General features: G+C 42.2%; 1 protein-coding gene across 2 annotated transcripts in view; it reads left to right on the top strand.

Moving 5' to 3' along the window:
• The window catches only part of TENM2 (teneurin transmembrane protein 2), a 625,713-nt gene that overhangs the window by 287,395 nt on the left and 314,547 nt on the right, over positions 1–23,771 (top strand). The window lies entirely within an intron of this gene.

The following is a 23,771-nucleotide window of genomic DNA, read 5'->3' as shown; positions in this document are numbered from 1 at the left end:
CTGTGTGGTGTCTGGATGTGTGCTGTTTTGTGCGTGACATTCTTGATCCTCCAGCACAATGACAACTACAAAACAAGGGCTGTGGAGAAGGTGGGGTGGGGATCATCAAGGTGAAATGCATTTGTCATTCTGTGGCATGACAGTTCCAAGATGCATTCGTTGAAGGTTGTCATTGCCAAAGAGGCTTTCCTTATCCCGATAGGCTTCGGGCCTCCTTCGCTGGCAGGAATTTGCCATGTGAGAGCATGCTCGTCTCCAAGGTGAAGTGCAGAGAGACAATGGAATATTGAATTTTGTATTACTGTGATTCTGGTCATAGCCGATTGACCCTGGACGCCCTCACATGCCCAGTTTGTGTGCATCTCGGATTCCTTGTTTTTTGATAGCTGACTTTTGACTTCTTCCTCCTTGCTTGTTTTAGATGATTTTGCGATTAAAATGTGTTCCCTTGACATGAATACTGAATGTCTTGCCAAGTCCAAAGTGTTTGGGGTGTGACCTCTCCTATGACCCTCTGCTTGTGCCACTTCTCTGGAATTTAACAAGCTGATCGTGTGGTACTGTGGTGAATACTGGCTCGGAATCCATAGTTCTTATTTTGGTTTTCACATTCACAAGAGCAGAGGAACTGGATACAAGGTTCTGCCCCACTTGGAGGATTTTGTGACTCCCGATTTAATTCGCAGTCACAAAATCTGAGGTGAAATTGTTCTGGGACCAGCTATAGTCAGAGCTTATGGACATTTCTCCTTTTGGTGAAATGTTCTTATGAACATATCAAAGTAGGAGTGGGTCGTATCCAGAGTGGGCTCTTCCATAGCCCAAAGAGAGACTGGAAGAAGTGAGTTGCTCTTGGGATTGTCTTCTCAATCAAACTCTCATGACGTTCACTACCATATGCCATAGTAAAGAATAGAAAGCTTTCCACTCCAAAAATGGTCCTCCGTGAGATTGTGTTTTGGCTCTATACATGAGTATATGCTACCACCACCAGCCTCAGCCTCTCTAATTTAGGAAGGACCTCCTAAGCACATTTAAGATGATTCATTTTGTGGATGGAATGATGGACTGCTACTTAGGATGGCCCATGCCCTTCTTCAAAGCCAGGCCTGATATATTTAGTAAACTCATATTCTTTTTTTTAAAAAAAAATATCTAATCAAATCTCTCATCAAATGAGCAATCCATTGTTGATATTATGAAGGCCTTTAATCTACCATAAATCTTTATTAGAACTCATCAGAGCTTCTAGTTTGAGAGAAATGTGATTATGGCACTCTTAAAATGACATTACATCATTGGGGTGATTGGTTTATCATTTGGAGAAGAGACATCAATCATAACTAGCATAACCACACAGTAAATGAATTCAACCTTTCTACCGCGGAACAATGACACTGTAATTGCTCAAAATCAGGCTTAAAATGAAATCGGAAAATGCTCTTTCTTCAAATATGATGTTAACTTAATGGAATATATTATGAAAAATCATGTTTGAAGAAATTCTATATAATTAAAAATATGTGGAAATATATTCCCTTTTTTCTTTCATTGGAACCTGATTTTAGCTACAGAGTCTTTTTTTTTTTGCTGCAGAGATTATGTTGCATTTAATTGAACTACCCTCGCTTATGTTTTGCTGCTTTTTATTTCATACTATGTAATCGTGATGAATATTGTATTATGAAGGACAAGAGGCTTTCGAAATGAGGTGCACCTGCTGATAGCTTTTTAAAAAACAGACAATTATTAAGGAGAAAATGAGCTTTTAAAAACTACATCCTTTTATGCATATATGGATACCCAAGCAAAGATGATTTCCATAAGGGAGGTCAGTTCATATCTCTGGGCCATCTAGAATGTTTTCTTTGTGATAAAACAGTGAGTGAATTCTTTTCTTTTGGACAGTATAGAAGATTGCCAGTTGTTGATTGGATATTTTGGTTGGCTTTATGCCTAATCAAGACCTCATTTTGGTGGACACAACAGATCTGTGTGTTCAGAGTCAAACTTATCCATTTCTCATCACTGACACCAATTTGTTCAGTTCACTTAAGACTGATAGTGATTTTAGCTTTAGTATAAGGAGAAAATACCACAGAAAAATGTGAAGGTCCATTTTCTTGCCAAACAAGACCTTGCTGATATGATTTCTTCAACAGAGGGGCAAAGACCCAATTATTCAATACCGTTGTTTTCAGTGAGAACTTACATGACATGGGCATGAGAGCTCTGGCCAACCGACAGTCATTCAAAATTCTTGACTCCGGCTTAGCTAAAATGAGAGCAAATCGAATTTGAGCATGTGTGTGTGCGTGTGTGTGTGCGTGTGCATGTGTTCTTGTGGAATGGATTTGGGGTCCAGGGCAAATTGGGGATTCTATCAAGATTGGAATGCAGTTGCCATGAATTTAAATTTGACATAAAGGATTGAAAATAGAGTTTGACATAGAAGATGCAGAGTGCAGAGCTAGTGCCTGAGTGTTTGGAATTGAGTTTGATGAAAGGGGCTGAATTTTTCAGGAGATGTCAAAGCATCAACAAAGCACCTATGTGTTTGCATGTGTTACATTTAGCTGGTTAATTACACAGAGTGTTTTTAAGTTGATTCCTTGGCAATGACCTTGTATTCTGAAGATCAGGTAGCAGTTGGTCTTTGTCTTTTTCCTAGATGATATGAAACACCTTCTAGCACATTCTGCTCATACATGACAGTAAAATCTATTTCCTGCTCTCCTCTTGTTGTTATTATTTGACATTGGTGAAGCCCATTATTAGGAGAGTCACTGAACATGTTTCCTGCCCATGGAGATGCTTTTCTGGAGACAAACTGGACCTAAAATACAGGCACTGAAATGCTTTTGCCCAACATGAAAGTAACAGCCAAGTTGCACCTTTATGATTTGACCATCTGTTTTCTGTGACGGTAGCGCCTTCTTTAGTGGACAGTACTAAAACCTTGTCACCTCTGCAGTCAAATTGTGCTAACCTCAATATACACCAACCAAGCAGATGCCCAGGTACAGATAGTGAGAGGCCCATCTGCATCACCTGCATTCTGACCTTCTGCCAGAGCAGGATAGCTCTGAAGATGTTTCTTGTATACAGAAGCATAATTTCAAATCCTATGAAATAAGTCATCTGGGAAAAAATCTGGATCCCAGCAGCAGTGTAATGGAGGTTCCTGCAGATGGAAGAATGAGACTGCCTTTCAAATCAGAATAGAGTTTGTACTCTGCTATCAGCATGCAGCATAAAACATACCAACAGCCACATTATAATCTGAAAGCATTAGCCTCCTTCTCCTCCATAGAAGGGTGAGTTTTCCTTTCCTATAAAGTCTAAATTCACTCGCAATATCAGCTCTACACAAGAGACGTAAGCAGGATGCCTCTGCTAAGACCCTTTCTATAGATCCTCCGTGGAAAAGATGTCCCAACCAGAGTTTTAGTTTGTCACTGAGCATGTTAAAGCTGCCCCTATCCTTTTTAAAAAGGCAAAGACTTGATTAATTTAAAATGAATATAGTACAACAAAATCAGCATGCCTCAAACTGCCTACAGTTAGTCCAGGAATTCAGTTGCCTAAATTAGTGATTGTGTTTTTTATCTGGCATCAGAAAACCCAAGAATTTTAGTCATTCATTCATTCATTTATTCATTTTCTTGCACTACCCTGTATAATTTATGACAGTTGAAAACAATTGTTTAAAAGAAATTTCTTAAACTGTAATCAGATGACACAAGAAGGGTAAAGGAAAAATCTTGGTGAAAAAAGAATACATACATACTCATCCACATAAATTCCTGTTCCATTATTTAAGATAGATTTTTTTAAAAACCTGATTCTAAGCTCCCTAGCAACCAAAGGAAAAAAGGATACAGATAATAAACAAGATGCATAATACTCAAAGATAAAAACAGATCAACTGCGTCAAGGCAATTTTCACAATGATGTCAGAAAGAAATTTCTCATTAAGGAGGTCATGTGTGTACTCCCTGTGACTACATTCTCAGCAACACACACACAACTTCCTCTCAGATTTCCTGTTACTTCCCCTAAGTATTCTATAAGGCATAGTGCACTTTCCATTTAAAAACAGTTCTGTGAATGCTCAAAAATTACACAGTCCAGGGCTGAGGATATAGCTCAGTTGGTAGAGTGCTTGCCTCGCATGCACAAGGCCTTGGGTTCGATCCCCAGCACCACACACACACACACACACACACACACACACACACATACACACACACAGTCCAAGGACAAAATTTGGTTTGATCCATAGATAACTTTAATTCACTAAAGTACCCTGGGAACTGCATGTCCTATAGGTAATAAGTGGTAAATATCATTGCTCTTACTACATATTAGGGGAGTTAGAAGACTGAGGCTCAGAGCTGATGGCCTACGTTATACATTTGTCTTGATAGTCCTGTAGAGGTGAGGACTGAGGGTCCGGCATGAAGGTGAATGTGCCTCTTCTGGATGGTCTCCTTCATGCCCCTCCTGCTACCCATGGGGCTGGACATGGAATGAAAAAGGACGACAGCCCCACAGAGGGGGAGGTTTTATAAGTTAATGAAAATTTTATCTGTGTATATCTTAGATTGGAGAAAGAAATTCTCTACATGTTATAAATTGTCTTGGTTTTCTAAGTAGATATGCCCATTGTAATTTGATTTAATTTGGGATTTCCTGAAAAGCTCGCAGCAAATACTATGCATATTAATGATTTCCTTCTCGCTTTTGCATCCCAGAAGTCATTGTACATGGTGGGGTTGTTTAGCCCACCTCTCCCCATGCTCCTCACTTGAACTTCTTATTCTGCTCTTCATAGTCTATTCTTTGTCCTCTTAGCTTCTCTCCATTCTTCAGAGACTCCCACTGCAGTGTCCCTGGTGGCAGACTCATAATAGATGCTCTGAGAGCATTTCTTGAATAAATGAGTGAATGAACGTCTCCAATAATCATCTTCCTTTCATTAATTTACTAATTTTCAACATGTATGATGTGAAAAAAAATGGAAAACTGAAGAATTCCAGGGGAAGAGGGCAAATTAAATGCCCCAAGAGAGGGGAATATGTTTACTAGGTATATTGAACATACCTGTTTTTCACCTGCTTTCAGGTTCTTAGTAGTTCATCTTTAAATGATGAAGTTTGTTACATTTTCAATACATGTCATGACAAGTAATGGCCAAGCCAATACCAACAACCAGGGGAAGCTGAGGAAGAGCCCAGGTGGCAGAGGTGGGACCTGGAGGACTGGACTTGACTGGGAGAGAGCACAGTTTTCAGTCTTTGTGTCAGGGAGAGGAAAACAAATTCCAATATCATTTGCTCCCACAACTTGGATTTTTGTGTGCATGTGAGCCTCTGGGTTCCAGGTTCTTTGCCAGGCCCCTTGGTTTGCTGAGTCAGAGGCTCAGAGCTACCTGTAAGTTCTTCCTGCTCCCCACGCAACAGTCTGGCCCAGGCTGCCCCTCCTCTTGAGGGGTTCCCAGCCCACCAGGTGGTGTAGGCCCAGTCCACAGTGATGAATCCAATCTGTGGAAGCCACAGAGTCACCCCTCACTCTTGCCCCAATGCAGAGCCACTCCAGACTTGGCTCTCAGCTCAGGGATCTTCTCCTTTCATGGAAGGTAATTATGCTAAGCACACATATACTTTTCTTTATTTGTTTTTAATTAATCCCCATTGTAGCTCATTGCAGCCACTGTTATCATCATACCCATTTTATAGATGAGAAAACGGTGGCACCAAGAGATTATGCAACTAGCCAAAGTCACAAAGCTATAAAACCAAGGACACAAGCTTCAACCCCTAATTGCAAAAGGCATTCTAATTGCAGAGATTTTTCTCCCCTCCTCTCTGTTAACCTCCAAATATTCATGTGGCTTACTGAGCCATGGATTAGACAAAGCATTATATTAAAGGCCATGGAGTATCAGTTTTGAATCATTTTTGAATGCTAAAAAAATATTGAATATACATCACAAAGTACCCTTTACCTCCCCAAACACACATATCTCCGGACTCTTCCCCTAGAGATTCTGATTCAGGAAATTCCAGAAAAGCTCAAAGAATCCTGTTTTCACTCCTCCCTTCATGTGAGTATTGTCATTTGACAAGTTTGGGAGGCATTATTAGTGTGATGGGAGAGCTCTAAGCTGGCAGCTAAGGACCATGAATGTGCTACACTCCGTCCCTGATTCACGGCGGGTTTTATTTTATTCTTTTTCTGAATATAATATGTTGATTTTTAATCATTTTTTATTATTAGTTGTTCTAAACATTACAAAGCTCTTGACATATCATATTTCATACATTTGATTCAAGTGGATTATGAACTCCCATTTTTACCCCATATACAGATTGCAGAATCACATCGGTTATGGCGCGTTTTAGCAGGACTAAGTCATTGGTCCTCCCAGGCCTCCGTTCCCCTACCTGTCAAGGCTGGCCATTAACCTGAACCATCTCTAAGCTTCTCCCTTGCTCGGGAGTTCTGTGGTTACAAGTTTCGTGCCTCCAGGCTGCCTCAGAGTTGGAGAGCAGGCATCTTACTCTACCACCTGGACCACTGTTAAAAAGAGCCCGACACAGTCTCACAACACAGATCCTTGCCCCTCACCTCCAAACAATGACAAGAGTGGTTTGGGATCCTGTGACATGGGTTGAAGTTGTTGAAGGCTACCCCAGCGAGGGAGAAAGCAGAGCCCCACCAACAAGTTCTGGGCTTCCAAAGACCCTCACCCAACTCCTGCACAAAGTCTCCCACCTCAAGAACTGGGATACTTCTCAGGACTCTTTGGATGCTGCCAGCTTCCCAGCAATGGAGCAAGTAGACCAGGCCTTTTCCTTCATCTGTGCCTTCTTGCAACACACACAACACGCATGTGCACACATGGACCTACCTACGTGTGTAGTATGTAGGTCTAGCAATTTCCAGCCTAGCTGGGGTTGGTACCACTGTCACTGTGCCAATGAGCACACAGTCAAGATGGACAGGTAATTCCTTTGGAGATGTGCAGCCTGAAAGTGTCAGACGGCAGAGAACTGCTCCCCCTCAGCAAATAATCTTGATATTGACAAAAATCCCAGGGTCGATAGGCATTGTGTACATTCTGCCTCTCCATCTCTGTCCCTGGCTTCTTGGTACATACAAAAAGATGTCCTAGGCGTAAAGGGACTGGGAGCTACACATGACATCTTAACAGTTTCCTGCCCTAAAAAATTTTTACCCAGAACTTCAGCTTCTCGTGAATTCCCTTAAAAATTCCACCTTGTATTCGAACTAGTTTATTACATACAATTCAGTGGACATTTTAAAACATGGCCCAGTCTTGTTAGGAATGTCTTCATTTTCTGTTAAAACACAGGATATATTATTTTACCAGGGGAAGTTTCATCACACATTGTGACCCCCATCCAAGGTAAATCTCTTAGACTTACCCTAAAAGAATAATTAAGAAAACCTATATTCTTAAAAGCGTGGACATTGAAGTCTGTATTACTTGAATCAAAATCATAGCTCAGGTACTTTCCAACACTGTAAACTTTAACAACTTACTTAAACTGTATCTCATATTAATCTGTATAAAAGAGTAATTTATGTCTGAAACTCCTAAAGTTGTTATGAATATTAAGACATTCTGATGCATCTAAATATCTTGTAAAGATGTTTAGAAAGCTGGAGTCAAGGGAGGGCTAGGTATTATTTGCCGCCTTATGATTTTAAAGATTCTTATAATTAATTTTTTATAATTATTCTGTTAAATTGTCACATCATTGTACATGTTTATGGAGTATAGTGGTAATTTATTTCATGTATATACTGTGTAATGAGATCTTTTAATTTCACAAACACTGTTAAATCGTGGTAAAATACAGCTCACATGAAATTTGCCATTTTCCCAATTTTTATGGGCTCTGGGGCACTGAGAACCTTGACGTTGTTGTACGATCGTCTCCACCACTCATATCCTGAACGTTTTTTATCTTCCCCAACAGAAACTCAGTATGTATTCACTAGGAGCTCCTTCTGGGCTGCCTCCCCCTCACCCCTGGCCACCATCATTTCATTTCTGTCTCTGTGAATTTGACCATCCCGGTCACCTCATATAAGTGGAAACATGCCATGTTTGTCCCTTTATGACTGGCTAATTTCACTTAGTGTACTGCCTTCCAGCCCCATCTTTGTTGAAACATGGACCAAGAGTCTCCTTCCTTGGAAGCCTGGTTGTACTCTGTTGTATGGACATACCACACTTTGTGTCTCTACTCGTCCATGAATGGACACTTGGGTTGTTCCCCTTTCCAGCCCTTATAAATAATGCTGCTGTGAACATTCATATACAAATATCTGTTTGACTGTCTCCTTTGGGTTTGGGGGACACATACCCAAGTAGTGAGATCTCTGAATCATAGACTAATTCTACATTTAACTTTTGAAGGAATTGCCACACCATTTCCTACGTTGACTGCACCCTTTCACATTTTCAGCCATTGACTCTCTTCTGGGGAGAGAGATCTGCTTAGGACATTCACCCAGTTTTTAATCAGCTTGTTTACTTCCTGTTGTTCCCATTGAGTTAAAGGGGTTCTTTTCATATTCTAGGGGATCCGTTGCTCACAGATAGGTGATTGGAAAACATCCTGTCCCGTTCCATGGGTTGCCTTTCCATTTTGTTGATGGTGTTCTTTGGCACGTGAGAGTGTCTAACGTAGGTGTAGGCCAACTTTTCTATTTTTCTTCTTTCAGTGTCTATGCTTTGGGTGTCATAAGCCAATCCCTTCAAGGGCTTAGTCTATGGGTGCCATTGTTCTAACTATTTTTACAAATGGTAACTCATTTAATCCTCACCACAAGAAAGACAGAAGCTGCCCTTGTTTCTGGGAACCAGCCTGACACTGACAACAAGGATTTTATGTTGGGAGGAGCTGGGCTGCCACTCACAGCCAGATCACAGTGTTCTGGAGAACACAAAGCATCTACCAGAGCACCAACATTGCACAAGGCCACTCTGACTGTGATGAGGTGAGATCAACTGAAAACAAGAACACTTCGTGATTTTTGCCTAAATACAAGCAAAAGAAGGTCACTGTCATATCACTCCTTTTGTTAGTCCTATAAAGAAATGCCTAAGGTCAGCCAAATTGAAGAGGTTTATTTCAGTTGGAGTTTTGGAGACTGAAATCTGAAGAGCATGGCAACGGTTCTGGCAGAGCCCCCTGGGCTGCACCACCTTACAGTGAATGGTGTCATGGTGGCAGAACTTGGGACAGGGAAAGAGCAGATGGAAAGACAGGAAGCAGCTAAAGGGGGAGGAGCATCCTGAGGCCACCCACTAGTCCCCACCAGCTCCCAACACATGAGCCCTTAAGGATGCCCTTGAACCATTTCCAAACCACAGGAATATAAAGCAGCCTCCCCCTACCCAGACTAACATGAATGACTGCATTTTTTTTTTAACCAAGCATACTTTTCTTAGTGTCTTCTGAAAAAGTGCATTGAGATACCAAATCAGAGAGTCATCTCCACTCTCTGACAGCCCCAGATGCAGGAGTGAGCATGTTTCTTTTAAAAATGCCTAATACAAGCCCTTTTTTACACTCCATACTGAAGGTGACTGCCATTGTATACCTTCTCCCTCCTTGAAATGTTAACAAACTTAATTTGGCCACAGCTGCTCCTTATCCAAGGTATTTTGCTGAAGGATATTGACACCATTATGCTGTGAGTGGTGATATTATGATCCCCATTGTACAGATGGGAAAACTGTGCCTCAGAGAGGTTAAGTAACTTATTGAGGGTTGCAGAGTTAATAAGCAGTACAAGAATTTGACCTCTAGAGGTAAGTCTCCAGAAAAAATAAACCTACAGAAATTTAAGTACATTTTTAAAAGACAATACTGGAAAAATATGTTGAAGATATAAAAAGTAGTCATCATTTACTACTTGATTCAGGTCTCGGTAGTATTTATAAGGCTTAGTACTGACAACATGGGATGACGATTTCTGCATTATGTCAGGAGAACTGGTTAAGGAAAGTGTGTGTGTGTGTGTGTGTGTGTGTGTGTGTGTGTGTGAACTGGGCAGGTAGTGGGAAAAAGCTCATATTCTGCACCTTCTGGAGTGAGAAGTTACTAGATAATGCTTAAAATTGAAAGCACAAGAAATAGCAGCGATGCATGTTATTTATAGAACTGGAGATAAATACCAAAATAATCAGCTAAAAAAAGGTAAATGTGGTTGCTGCTAGGAAGGAAGAAATTGGCGGTGATGGGGAAAGATTGCTATTTCTGAACAGAACATCGTAGAACTAGTTGCTTCTTTAAACTGTGCACATATTTTTTTTTTAATGAAAAGAAAATATTTTAAAAGAAAGTCCAAGAGACTGGGTATGAAAAATGCTTAACACCAATGTTAGGACCCCAGATGACAACTGTTTAATATTCTCAAATACGTTTTCATTCAACAAATTTGTATTGATCGTGTGTTTGCAGTGACATCAGGGGCAGTGAACCTGAATTGTCAAATGCTTGGAGGAGTTTTCCTGAATCTGTAAATGGGTGCCTACCACTGCTATTTATTAGGGAGCCCTGGGGAGTGGTTAGGGCTTTAGCTCTTTATCCCAACACAGCCCAAATCCCAGGCTTAGGACGGGTAAGAGCAGAGGAGACGCCATGACAGTTCTTTGTCCTCATTATTCATCCTGGATCCCTCTAAGCACAGGTCCCATCTTCCCCTGGAGCTCTCTCAACCAACTGAGCCCAGCCAGAGCTTTCGTTTGCAAAATTGCAGACACTCTTATAGTCTGCCTTATTCAATTTAGCACCTCATTACATCCTGATTTGTAATATTCTCTTGGTGTTTCATGCATATAAGTCACTTGTGTCAACATTAAATTGTCGCCACTTAAAGACAAGGGTCATTTCTTTGGTCTTTTTGAATCACTTAGCAACTGATGCAGGTTGAGATGAGCTTGGGATCCCTGTTGATCTAGCTTTAAAAAGAATGGAGCAAACTAGGGCAGCAGAAGGTGGGCGCGCCCTGCTGAGCTCCTCTGATGTGGACCTGTTGTCTTGGGTCATCTCCATGTTAGACTGGAGGTCATCTCTGATTGAGGGTGTGAACTTGATCACTTTTACAAGGAGCAGAAGAGGCAGTATAAGGCATAATCAGCAAAGAAGTGTGCTTGTGTAATCTTCCATCTTCCTAGGAAGGGAAGGAAGTGGATCCAAAAGAATAGTTCTCTTCTGAGTTGATGGTGCCTCTGAGATAGTTGCTTCCATTGATAAGTGGGAAACACTAATGTTGGGAACCAGCCTAGGGAAATACACAGGCTTAGTGCCTCTGGAACATCCTAGGGCTTCCCTAATGTGGTATGACAAACTGTGGCTTCAAGCAATGGATAGTTACCTTCTCACAGTTCTAGAGACTCCAAGTCTACAACCAAAGTCTTGGCCACACCATGCTCCCTCCAAAGGCTCTAGGGAAGAATCTGTCCTTGCCTCTCTGAGTTTTGGGAGGTTCTTTGCAATCATTAGCCTTCCTTTTGTATGGTATCCCAGCTTCAGTGCCTCCCTTCCTCTTGCCATGGTCTTCCTCTCCCTGAGCATGTTGGTGGGTCTCCAATTCTCTCTTCTGGCAAGAATACCAGTCCTTAGACACAGGGCTCACTCTAATCCAGAATAGATTCATTTGAATTAAGTCTTTCAACCAGTTCACTAAATCCAAATAAGATCCTATTTAGAGGTACCAGGGCTTAGGAATTCAACCTGTCTTTTGTGGACACAGTTCAATCCACAACGGTATCCAATTGAATACTCAGCAGGATAGAGCTAGGAGATGTAGCTTCCCAGGGTCTCCTCAGCTACTGAACCCACCATGCCATCCACAGCACTCAACCTTTAAAACTTAAGCTCTTTGAAGACAAGAAGCCTATCTCCCCATAGTCCATTTCATTCTCTGCATTTAGTTAGCATTGAGCACAGCCCATAGCAGATGCACAATTAATATTAGATAAATAAACAAACAAGTCAGTGTGAAGTCAAAAGGTAAAGGGGAGGTAGGCAGAGGGTACTTTCCATGTCCAAAGAACAGTCCAAGAAAATAGTAGGCATGAGCCCTGGCTCCTGCGCTGCTTCCCTGATTCTGTAGTAGGAGAGAGAAAGAATGAGGGAGGGGTTTCTAGGTGGTGGAACCCTGCAAACTGGTGGCAAAGAAAGCCAGAAGCAAGCAGAGGAAACCAAGGTAGCTGATATTGAAACTCTAAAATCTAAATAGACCAGTCAAATGTAGAAAAATTATTTTGTGTAATACTTTAAAATTCTAGCCCCAGCCCTGCTTTTGATCACTCCAGGGCCAGCCGCAACCCTCTCTTTTATCATTTTCCATCACATCTTTTGTTTTATGATTTCTGTTCTTTATTGTCCTCATTCCTTCCTGGTGCTTGTAAAGCCAGAGATGAGGGGGCAAACCCATCCTAGATACTGAAGCATTTAGGCAGTTATCACTTAAATGCATGTTTTCTGCTAGAGCTGTATTTTAGTGGAAAACAATAATTGTTTCTAAGACAGCATCTTGGAGTTAAACCAATTCTACCAGCGAACACTCAACCATGGGAAGCTCACAATAAAAGCAATGATCAATCGGGTTTTTCCCCTCCTTCAACTTCAAAGGCAGACTTTGCATCCCTTTGTGGGAAAAAAAAAATTATTATTTAGCACTTCAGCAGAATAGCGGTGCTCTGTAGAGCAAGACCCCCCCCCCCCCAGTTTACCTCCTATCCCCTTTTCCCACCCTTCACCCTCGCTGAGGGGTTACAAAGAGGTGTTTGTGTAAGTTGCGGTCTCTCCAGCCCCTGCTTTTGAATCTCATCCCTGTCCAACAGTGGACCGTAGGGTGGGGGACAGGACGCCTTTCCCTGGTGCCAGCTCCCCAAATAGTTCCACAATGCATTTGGTGGCATTCACACTTGGCTGGAGCTGCATTTCAGTCTGTTCCGTCTGATTGGATGCTGCTTTCTTCCCGTCTGTGTGAGGGAGCCCTCATTCTCAGCTCCCAAGGTTATTTTCATCTCAATGACCTTTTCCGTCTCCCTGGGGTGCCTCACCCTTCCCTACCCCCTTTCACTCTGCCTGCTTAGGGTGTGCTTTACATGTTGCTCTTTCTGCAGTCACTGTTGCCTTTGATCCATTTCCATCAGAGACTTTGTTGCCATGAATAAGCAGTGAACTTTACCAGTGACTCCCCCTATTTCTCCGTGGTTTCTTCTTGGGGTCCTCTAGCTCCAGTCAAGCAATTTACTTTAAAGAATGGAGAGAGATGGGATGGGACACCATCTAGTTAAGATATTAAGATACTGTGTTTTTTTTTTTTTCCCTTTCACTAACCCGTGCACCTTCCAGGAAGCCTGAAAACTGGTTAGAATATAAGAGACAAGATTTGGTGTGAAAATAATTCACAGGGAGGGAAAAAAGTCATATTGCATTGGGCAGACGTGGCCTTTTCTGCCTCTCTTTATTGATCTCAAATTGCTGAAAGAGTTCAGAAGATAAAAAGGATCTGAGAGACAAAGAAAGAAAATCATGGTGAAGCAAGAAAGAGCCCCGAGATGGTGAGAGCCAGAGAAGCACCAGAGCCTCATTCTTCCCAGAACTTGTCTGTCACCAGGGCAGTCCCTTGTCCTCTTGGGCCCTCTTTGTTTCCTCTGTAGCATTGTGAGGATTGGGTCCAGATGTTCGGCAAGATCTCTTTCAACTTCAAAATGTCAAGATTCTGAGCAAAGAGTGAGAACAAAACACAAGACATTTACTCTACTCGAGTCACTGCTGTGATCACGTTTCTGTATTTGCATTTTTTTGTTGTTGTTGTTTACTTTTTCTTCCTAAGACACGGAGACTCACTATGTTGCCCAGGCTAGCCTCAAAAGAGCAGCTGGAACAACAGGTGTCCACCACCATGCCCAGCTTCACCTTTCTTTTAAAAACTCAGAAATAATTTTTTTTCTCCCCAAAAGATAGGAAGCTAAAACTAGTGGCCCTTTCTGGATTGGTGATGATGGTGACAATGATGATATTCCATAATAACCATCTTCACTTATATAGCCTTCTTTGTATTAATGAACACTCTCACATGCTTCGTCTCCAGTAGCACACATCTGGCTTTGGACATTCAAGCTGTTAAATTTGTCCTTCTGGTTATTTATTTATTTACTTATTTTTTAAGATGGCAACATTGCAAAAAGTGAGAGGTTTTATATAAACATTCCTAATTCTATCTTTCTCAAAATAACTACACACCCAGAAATACCTGTCTGCATTATATATTGTAACCACAAATAGTGATAAGTCAAGCGGAGGCTGTCCATTTTAGATGGGTGTGATTTTTCCACTTAGGTGATTTGCCTGGCTGCGGTTATATTTGAACCTGTGACTCCAGTTATCCAGCTTGTTGGCCTGGACGATGATTAGGATAATGATGAAGATTTCTCCACTATTGTCACTAATTATCATCTCCTCATTGCTGTGCCATTTCCACACTGAGGAAACATTATCTTGTGCATTATCTATTTACATCCCTTTAAATACACTGCAACTACATGGTGGGAAGGATTTAAAGGGTGTTATTATCTCCACTTAACAGATAAGTCATTTGAGGGTCAGAAAATTCAAGTGACTTCCCAACAGGCTCTATTTGGTCTGATGGTCTCAACTTTCAACTATTAAGGGCTCCTTTTATAATCTTCTCCCAGATACACAATGCTGTATAGGACTTGAGATTCATTTACATGGTCACAATTCATTGGCTCATTTTGTGTTACATGAAGGCAGACTGATAGATTGATCAATCCATTGATAAATAAGCATATTTCAGATCCTTGATTTATTCCAACACCCTGAATTAACAGAACTTGGACTCCTTGGACTTATACCCAAAATTTGTTTACAGCTTCATCATGATTCTCTGGGTGTCTCTTTAGGGGATCAATACCTTTTCCAACAATATTTCCACTAATGTCTAATGTCTACTCTCACTAATGAGTTGATTTACCAAGTAAGATTGTAATGGGAAAATTCTTCAGTTCTTTTGCACGATTACTCTTGATTTCTGTGTTCTCCTGGCTGGGCTTCCTGACAAGTTCATATAGATAAGAGGAAGGAAAGCTCAAGTCAGGAAAGTTTAGGTGAGTTTTAGCTGCAGCTACCCAAAAGCTGCTGGTTTTTTTCTGATCTGTGAAGGTTGGTGCTAACACAGTGAGTTTTTGCTATTGTTGTTATTTTTGATATGAGAGAATACAACATGGAAGACTGCCTTGCTGTTGGCTCTGAAGGTGGTGCTCAAAAACTGTGGACCATGCACACACTTTGATTGGAAACCCACGGTAGGCCCAGTGGGTCTTGGGCACTTGGCACTGCTGGCTCTAAAGGTCCATCCTTGCACTTGAGCCACATCTGGAACCTTCTGACATTCTCTCTGACCCTGAGGAGTTCTGACCCATCCTGATGGATGGATGGGCTCTGCTAGCCCTAACTTGCCCATTTCCTCACTGAAGTACAAGATCAATGTGAGATTCCCTTTTTTTTTTTTTTTTCAAAATAATTTCTAGGGCTTAATTGGACTGGAGCCTGCCTTGGAAAAGATTCCAACTTTTACACAGTAAAGTTTCCTATGCTGAGTAAATTCTATTTGTATTTCCTTGTATTATTTTGTTATCAGATGCCACAATCCTTTTGCGACAGGAACGTGTCACAGAAATCTACAAATATGATATATTTTTTATTCTAAGATGGCATTGATGGGACTTGATTACACTGTGGACTTAATTACAACCTTTCAGAGATGGAAAAAAAGAAAACATACATTAAACACACAGGATATTCTCAAAGCTCTTGATTATAGGAGAATGAAATGTAAAAATATATTTCTAAGAATGGAGAAAATATGGCACATATATTCTTATAAGCTAAATATACTTCCTTATAAATTTTTGGAAGATTTATACCCAGCTCATTCCATGCCTAAAGTTGCATGTTTTGATCACTCTGAATCAAACCAGGCTGGTACTCCAGGAAACACTTCCATGTCCCACTAACACAAGGCTTTGGACAGGGCCCTAGACAGATGAGTGATTTACCCTCCTGGGGTGCATAACCAAGAACAAGCACTCCTGGTTGTCAAGGTGTAGAACCACAGCAGAGATGGTATGGAGAATCTACATGACAGGGTGTAGCATGTGCCATTCAGAATCTGTCATGCAGTTACTTAGGGATGGGGTGTTTCCATTTTCAAATCCTGGTAAGTTTCAGAGGTTAAGCCTAGCAAAAGATCTTGAGGAATACGTCCTCAATACGCTCGAGGAAAAGACAGGCAGTCCTGCCCTGGTTTCTCCTCCATCACAGCTCTGCAAACGCCTGCTTCTAAGAGCTCCAAATCCTGTGCCTTATTCCCTTTTTTATTTGGACTAGCATTACCCTGGGCAAGTTGTTTAATTAACTTCTGTGTTTTACTTTCACCATTTATAACACAGGGATAATTATACTTCAAGATAATGTGTGGGAAAAAAATACCTCTCTATTGCACAGTGAGAGGCAGACATGCAAGTTATCATCATTGTTTATTAGTAGTAATGACACCCTACGTGGACAGTGGCACCAGTGCTCCTCCCCCCACCCCGCGTAGAACTCAGAACCCTCATGCAGATTTCCTCATTAAAGCTGATGTGAACTCAGATCTGACTGGAGACTGTGCAGAGGTGCAGCCTTACCTCTTTGCTGGGCTTCTTCTAATATGGTTTTGTCACCCTTCATCAGCACCTGCTGTAAACAGGATTGGGCTACTCAGATCTCCTCCTGGACATAATAAACAGGGCAATTGAAGATGGAATGGTATCTCAGTAGCTGCTCAGGCCAAAGAGTTGGCAGATCATAGAAACTATTCACATTCTTCACATCCGGGGTTTATCCATGTATTTCCATGACCCCACTCCCAACAAAATGGGTCATGAAAGTTCCAGGTGGGAGGATAGAGGCGGGAAAATGGATCTTCGAGAAGTTAAACTCACACTTTAACTTCCTACATTGTAGCATAAAATTCCACTCATAAAACAAGCAGGCCCGTGGATCAAGACCCCTGCTGTGTCCAATTAGACTTCTTTAAAAAGGAACAACCTCTTTAACTTTGTGAGTTTCTGGAGGCTGTTTATCTTTCCTTTTGGCTTATCACAACTCTTAAATTACCTTAGCATATGCTTTGTTGCTAGTATTTTTCTTCCTTTTCTTTGCCACAGGAAACATTGGAAAAGAAAAGGTTTTTTTATAAGAGGCATTTCAAGATAGTGTTAGAGGGGGAAATGTTGGTTAATGAAATAAAAAAGGGAATCATTTCCACAGGCTTTTGAAACTATGTAGTGGGACGATCATTCAAGTATGGGATGAACCGTTGAGCAAGATGAGATCTTATGGCAACAGAGGAACTGAATTTGGGGTGTCAGCTTTAAATTCTTATTACCCTCCTTCCTGTACACTGCTTCATACAAATTCAGAATCCAGACAATTATGCTTAACATGCTGTTGAATGTGGTAAAATCATGCATTTTTATGTAGTCAGTAATCAAAGTATTGTGGTGCTTGTTTCCATCCATCCCATTGTGCATACGGACTCCCTGAGGAACATGGTGGGGTAGTTCAGCAAAACCAGCATAGTCCTGTGTCTTTCTGCCAAGTCCTTTTCCTACTGCAAGGGCTTTATGAGGTGATCAGTCCCCAGAGAGCAAAAGCTTTGTCTTATTTATCTTTGTTCCCTATTAAGCATTATCCCTAGAACATCAGAAACCACACATAACTATTGGATGGATGGATGGATGGATGGATGGATGGATGGATGGATGGATGGATGACAGATGGAGGGAAAGTACTTAAATTCTTTGGTCTTGGGAGTTTCTGCAGATCACCAATGAAGATACAAAATATAGGGCAACGATTTCTTACCTTGAAATCAGGCCAAACCAGTATGTTTAGTAAAAAATAATGAAATATATTCATTGTACTTAAAGTCTAAGCCTTTATTGTGGCTAAACATGGTATGATTTGGTCATAGCCTGACACTTCTAACTCCAACTCTTTCTGTCCTCCTTTCTTCCCCTATCTCTGCAGCAACACAGACTCCTTTGCATTCTTCAGACATGCACCTTCCCTGTGGGAGCCTTCCACTTCCTACTCCCCCTGCCCAGTCTTTCCCATATCCCCTGTGGAGGACTTGGTCACTCACTCAGCTCAGTGTCACCTTCTCATGCAGTTTCCCCATTCACATTTGCTTCTCTCCCCACTTTTTGAACCTTTAACTAAAAGATTGTCTAGCACTTAGTATGTACTTAATAAATACCTGTTCTTTCACAAATCATTATCCACATTTTCCAAATATTCACTGTTACTAAAATAAATTCTTACACTTTTTCTTCTTCCCACACTCCAATTAGAAAGCAAATGATCTTAAGCCCAAATGCAATGTGAAAATTTCTTTTGTTGCATTGTCCTCAATATCCAAAAAACTAAGAGATTGTCTCCTCTCTACTCACCCTTGAAAGAGGAAGGGAGACAGGGAGGAAAGGCTGACCAGGAGAGAGGGAGGGAGGGCTGACCAGACCCAAGAAAGAAAGAAAATGGATGGATGGATGGATGGATGGATGGATGGATAGATAGATGGGTGATTGGATAGATAAATGGGTAGATGGATGGGTAGATGGATGAGTGGATAGATGGATGGGTGGACGGATGGGTAGATGGGTGGGTAGATGGATGAGTGGATAGATGGATGGGTGGATGGATGGGTAGATGGGTGGGTGGATGGATGGATGGGTAGATGGGTACATAAATGTAAGCAAAGAAGGAAGGAAAAAGGGAGGGAGAACAAAAGGAAAGAATAGAGGATGGAAGGGAGGACCAAGACTGAAGAAAGGAAGAAAGAAAAGATGGAAGGAAGAATGGATGTGTGGGTGTGGATATTAAAAAAATATTAAGAAAAGAAGAAGAAGAGGGAAGGATCAGAGAAAGGGGAAGGGAGGAGAGAGGAAGATGAAAAAGACGGAATTAAACAAAATTTAAAAGGTTATGGGAGGTGGTAAGACATCTTAGAGACTTTAATATACTGGTGTGAATGAAGACCGTTCAAAATAGATGGTCCATTTTTAAAGTTAATGACCAGGCAGCATCTCCCTTCCTTCTCCTCTCCTCTCCCTGACTCCTCCTCCACCTCCGAACTGATCTTAAATGGTGTAGCTTATGGGGACACTGCATTAGGAGCTGACATCCCTCACCGTTTACTGAACCATGGGTTCTGTTCAAGGCCTCTTAAGTCTGTCACCTGCTCTAGTCAATAAAGGAAATGGGCCTCACTGAGTTTAGCTCAGCTGACCAAATCCACACAACCATCAAATCAAGCACAGCAGCTAGGACAAGAACCATGGCTGCCGGATCCCAAAGGCCTTGAACTTCTCACTGCCACAGGCTGCTTCCCTAAACACTGCTTCTGGTTTCACCCACCACCTACAGAACTTTTGAAATACAGACTTATAGGCCCTATATTAGATATTTGTATTCAATAGATCTGAGTTGGAATCCAAAAATTTGCATTTCCAACAGGTTCCCAGACAATGCCTGCTAGTGCTGGCTTGGGGCCCACATTATGAGAACAAATCACTAGGTTAAAGCTCAACTCTCATGGCCTTGTGTTTATTGGAGGAATGTTAGTAGAGGTTTAAGAAGCTGGAGACTCTTTCAGGTCGCTTTCACTAGAATTCCTTTCAATTCCACAGACACTTATTGAGCATCGTCCATGGTAGATGTAAACTATACAGTGAATTAGAGACTACTGCAGCCAGGTACTTGGCCTTCGGGAGATTGGGCCGGTCAGTGGCAGTGTACACAGGTCTAAGTGTGGAGGAGACAATAAGAGTTCATTGTACAGAGCAGGTCTGATGCCCTGATGGACGGTGCTTGACTGGCACAGGAGGCCCTCCCAACCTGGGTAGGGAGAGTCCTCTCATGTGCTTGCTGCCCCTGCCTGGTACCCTGCTTCACCTAAGTAATTAGCTGGGGTTGGGGTGGTTTCAGAAAACAAGAACAGAGGCATGGAGAGGTGAAGGAACATGGTCCTTCTGTGGGGTGGGGGCACTCGAAATGCTACGGGAAAGGCTAGCATGCAGATGTGTCCAGATTCAGGTCAAGCTCATGTTTCCTGTGGTTTCAAGGGTTCACGTGCTGAGACTTGGCTCTCCGTGTAGCAGTATTGGTGGGACCTTTAAGAAGTGGGTCCTAGTGGGAGGTCATAGGTCACTGAAGGTATACTCTTAGAAGGGGGTTAATGTAGTTCTCATGGGACCCCAGTCCTGTTCCAGCTTCATGTCTCAGCATGTAACCTGGTCCTCTCACACCCTCTCCAGCCATCGTAATGCCATCTGTCATGAGGCCCTCACCAGAGCCAAGTGACTGTGCCTTGAACCTCCAGAATTGTGAATTGAATAAATCCCTTTCCTTGATAAAGTTACCTGGCCTCAAGTATTTCCTTCTAGTAAGCAGAAACAGGTACTGATGAGGAGAGGAGAATAGCTAGATATGACGCTGGCATGTGGTTATGAACAGCCTTGTTTGCCTACCAGGCTTATAAATGAAAGTCAGAGAATTCTTTAAGAGCATTCATGGTTGAAGCATGGGGCTCCTCAGTAAAATGCACAAATCCTGCTGTTTGTTCAGGTATGTGCTCATTTGGTAAATAGTTTTGAAACTGTACTGGATGATGGGGGCTATAAAGAGAAGACTTACAGCTTGGAGTCTGTCCTCTACAAAGATAAATAAAACATTTACAATCTGAAATCCGATCCTAAAATGGGAATGTTAGAATCATGCCCTTATTAAAAGGTATGAGGACACAGAATGAAAATCCTGGAACAGCTGAGGGAAAGAGTCTGCAGCTAGGAGAATCGCAGAGGCTCCATTTGTGATCATTCTGGTAACAGAGTCAAAGACAGAAGGCAAAGCTGTCCCCTTTATCCGCCTCTCGATGCCTTTATGGACATTTTATAGCTGGTCCTCGAATTTCCCTCAAAGAGTGTGGGGACAGAAGCTGGGAGTGGAAACTCCCAGAGCTGTTCTGGAGGAATTGCCCTTAGAATCATGCCTGCTTTATTCTCCCCGTTAAACGTCCAGAAAATAGCCAGCAAGCGCATCTCCCCAGCCTGATTAAAGAGCGCGTGTGCAGGACTCTAAATAATCGCTGCATGAATCTTGATAACCACCAAAATGAGCTTCACTCGGTTGGCCTATGATGGCAGAAAAGCTTCTAATGCTAGGCTCATCACTCCATCATGCTTCAAAGAAGGGGAGGCAGAGCCTGCTCCATCCTTCTCTGGCTCCTGATTAATCCACACTTTTAGAATATGAGTAAGAACTGACTGATGAGCTGGTTTAGTTTAGCTTTGTAGGATTTTTCCCCCAATTTAGCAAGCAATGAGGACCCATACCATTTCTACTCTTTCATTTGCCTCTTAAGTCTCATTTGTGTCATTAGCTGAACTGATGCAGCCCTTGGTTTTTTTTTTTTCTTTTTTTTCCTTCTTTCTCCTGCTCAGAATTCTGTAACTTGTCCTTCTCCTGTAATTATAAAGTGCTCAGAGTCAGGACAGACCTGGTAAACTTTGCTTTTCAGCACAAAAACAATATTAGCTAAAGGGCTGGTTGTAATACAGATGCTCACAAAAGTAGTGGGGGAAATCAGGTCTTAAAAAGATTTATAAACCCCATTCCACATTATATTCGTCATCTTCCTTTCTTGCTGTAAACTCTCAAGAATTCGGGTACGAATGCTATTTACAATGGTCCCTGTCAGGAGATGTTGAATACAGATTTATCTGCCTGCCAGGTCACAATTACCTCTAAAACCTAAATGAAATGAAAAAGGAGAAACCACATTCTTCCCAGTAATGGAATATTCCAGAAACAGTCTTCTTGGCACCTATGTTCTCTGCTGCTTTTGTGAGAGCTGCCTCGGGTTAGTCCAAGCATCCTTATTTTATAAGATATATAGATACGTAGAGAGATAGATGTGCAGATTGACAGCTTAGGGGTATAGATATGGGTAGGATGGTGTGCAGAGAGAAAAACAGAGGTAGTGAACAAAATTGATGAGTCTGAAAAATTCCTTAGGGATTTGAGTCTTTTTGGTGTTTGTCTTCCGCTGCTGGGCACTTGGCTCCACCCTAAACACTGGAAGTTGATCAGATTACTAATTCTAGCCCTTTCCTAGTGGGAGTGTGATTGGAGAGACTGGGATGCACACACAGAACACAGGACACTCCCATCCCTGTTCATCTGGGTCATCTTCCAAGAGCCCTTCTCCATAGCATTACTTAGGACCCCTTAGATGACCTAGCCCTACTGAAATGTGCTTCCTCTCAACAAACTCACTTTCAGATGACCCAACAAAGAGAACCCACCAAACCGTGGTTCTCAAAGTTTGGTATCCAGAGACCACCAGCAGTGGTAGCAGCAGCAGCAGGAGAGAATCTTTTGGGAATGCAAATATCTAAAATACCTAGCCCCTCCTCTTCCCTTCCTTCTCCAGACCTGGGGAATCAGAAACTCCAAGGGTGGGGCCTGGCAATCAGTGCTTTAACAAGCCCTCAGGGAGATTCTACCATATGCTGCAGTTTAAGAATCATTGATCCAACTGCTTGGATCTGCCTAGCTATTCCTTTAAGCTGTGGTTGGCAACCTAAGCTACACATTAGAACACCCAGAGAGATTGAGAAGGCAGATGCCTGGGTGCCCCTCATAGGGTCAGAGGGCAGCCTGAGCTTCAGGGTGTTCAGAAGCTCCCCAGATGCTCTTAAGAGAAAGTTCAAATGGAAGCAGGTGCCTGAAGATGTGCAAAGGGTGAGCTGATGATTGCAAGACCAAAAGTGAGGAGACTGTCACCTAAGGCCGAGTCCCTGGGGACAGGAGATGATCAAGACTCTGGCAGAAAAGAAACTACAGAACCTGCACACTGATGATGTGGAGGCCAAAACTGAGGGAGGAGTCAAAGATGGCTCTGGGTCCTTGAGCATGGCTAGAATGGAGAGACCCTCTCTTTTCAGGAAAAGCAAGGTTGCAGTTTTGAACAGAAGGAGATTTTTTGCTGGGAGGTAGAAAGAAAATAAAATTTACTGAAAGGTTATGGATGGCCAGATGGTGATGCCCAGCAGGCAGCTAAAAGTTTGGATCTGAACTTCAGGGAGGACAGACAGGAGGGAGGAAAAAAAGAGTGAAAGAAAAAAAAAAGAAATGAAGGGAAGGAAGGAGAAGAGACAATGAGAAATGCTGAGATAAACCAAGAGACACCATCTGCAGTCAGTGGGGAGAGCGTCCTTGCTGAGAGCAGTGGATTGGCTGATGGAAGAGAGGTCTGAGGACACAGCCTCCAGCAAAGCCTACATGTACTGGAGAAAAAAATAGGAGAAAGCTGAAGGAGCAAGTGTCAAAAGAGTCACCACAGATGTGCTACATCGGCAAAGCTAAGGGAGGAAATGGGTTCGGGGGAGGGGCACAGGAGACATCACATCAGGGCCAGGAGTCTCAAATGCTGGAAACAGGAAAGGAAGGGAAGGTATCTCAGGGAAGGAGAAGGTTTGCAGACTCAGAACAATAACAATAATTATCACTCATGCACCAGACTCAGGGCTATGCTTTATATGAACTCAACAAGGACCCTTAATGTATTAGGGGTACCCA

Source organism: Spermophilus citellus, assembly GCF_964194105.1.
Source record: "Spermophilus citellus genome assembly, chromosome: 1".
In the NCBI taxonomy this organism is placed as follows: domain Eukaryota; kingdom Metazoa; phylum Chordata; class Mammalia; order Rodentia; family Sciuridae; genus Spermophilus; species Spermophilus citellus.
This window is presented reverse-complemented; position numbering and strand designations above follow the sequence as displayed.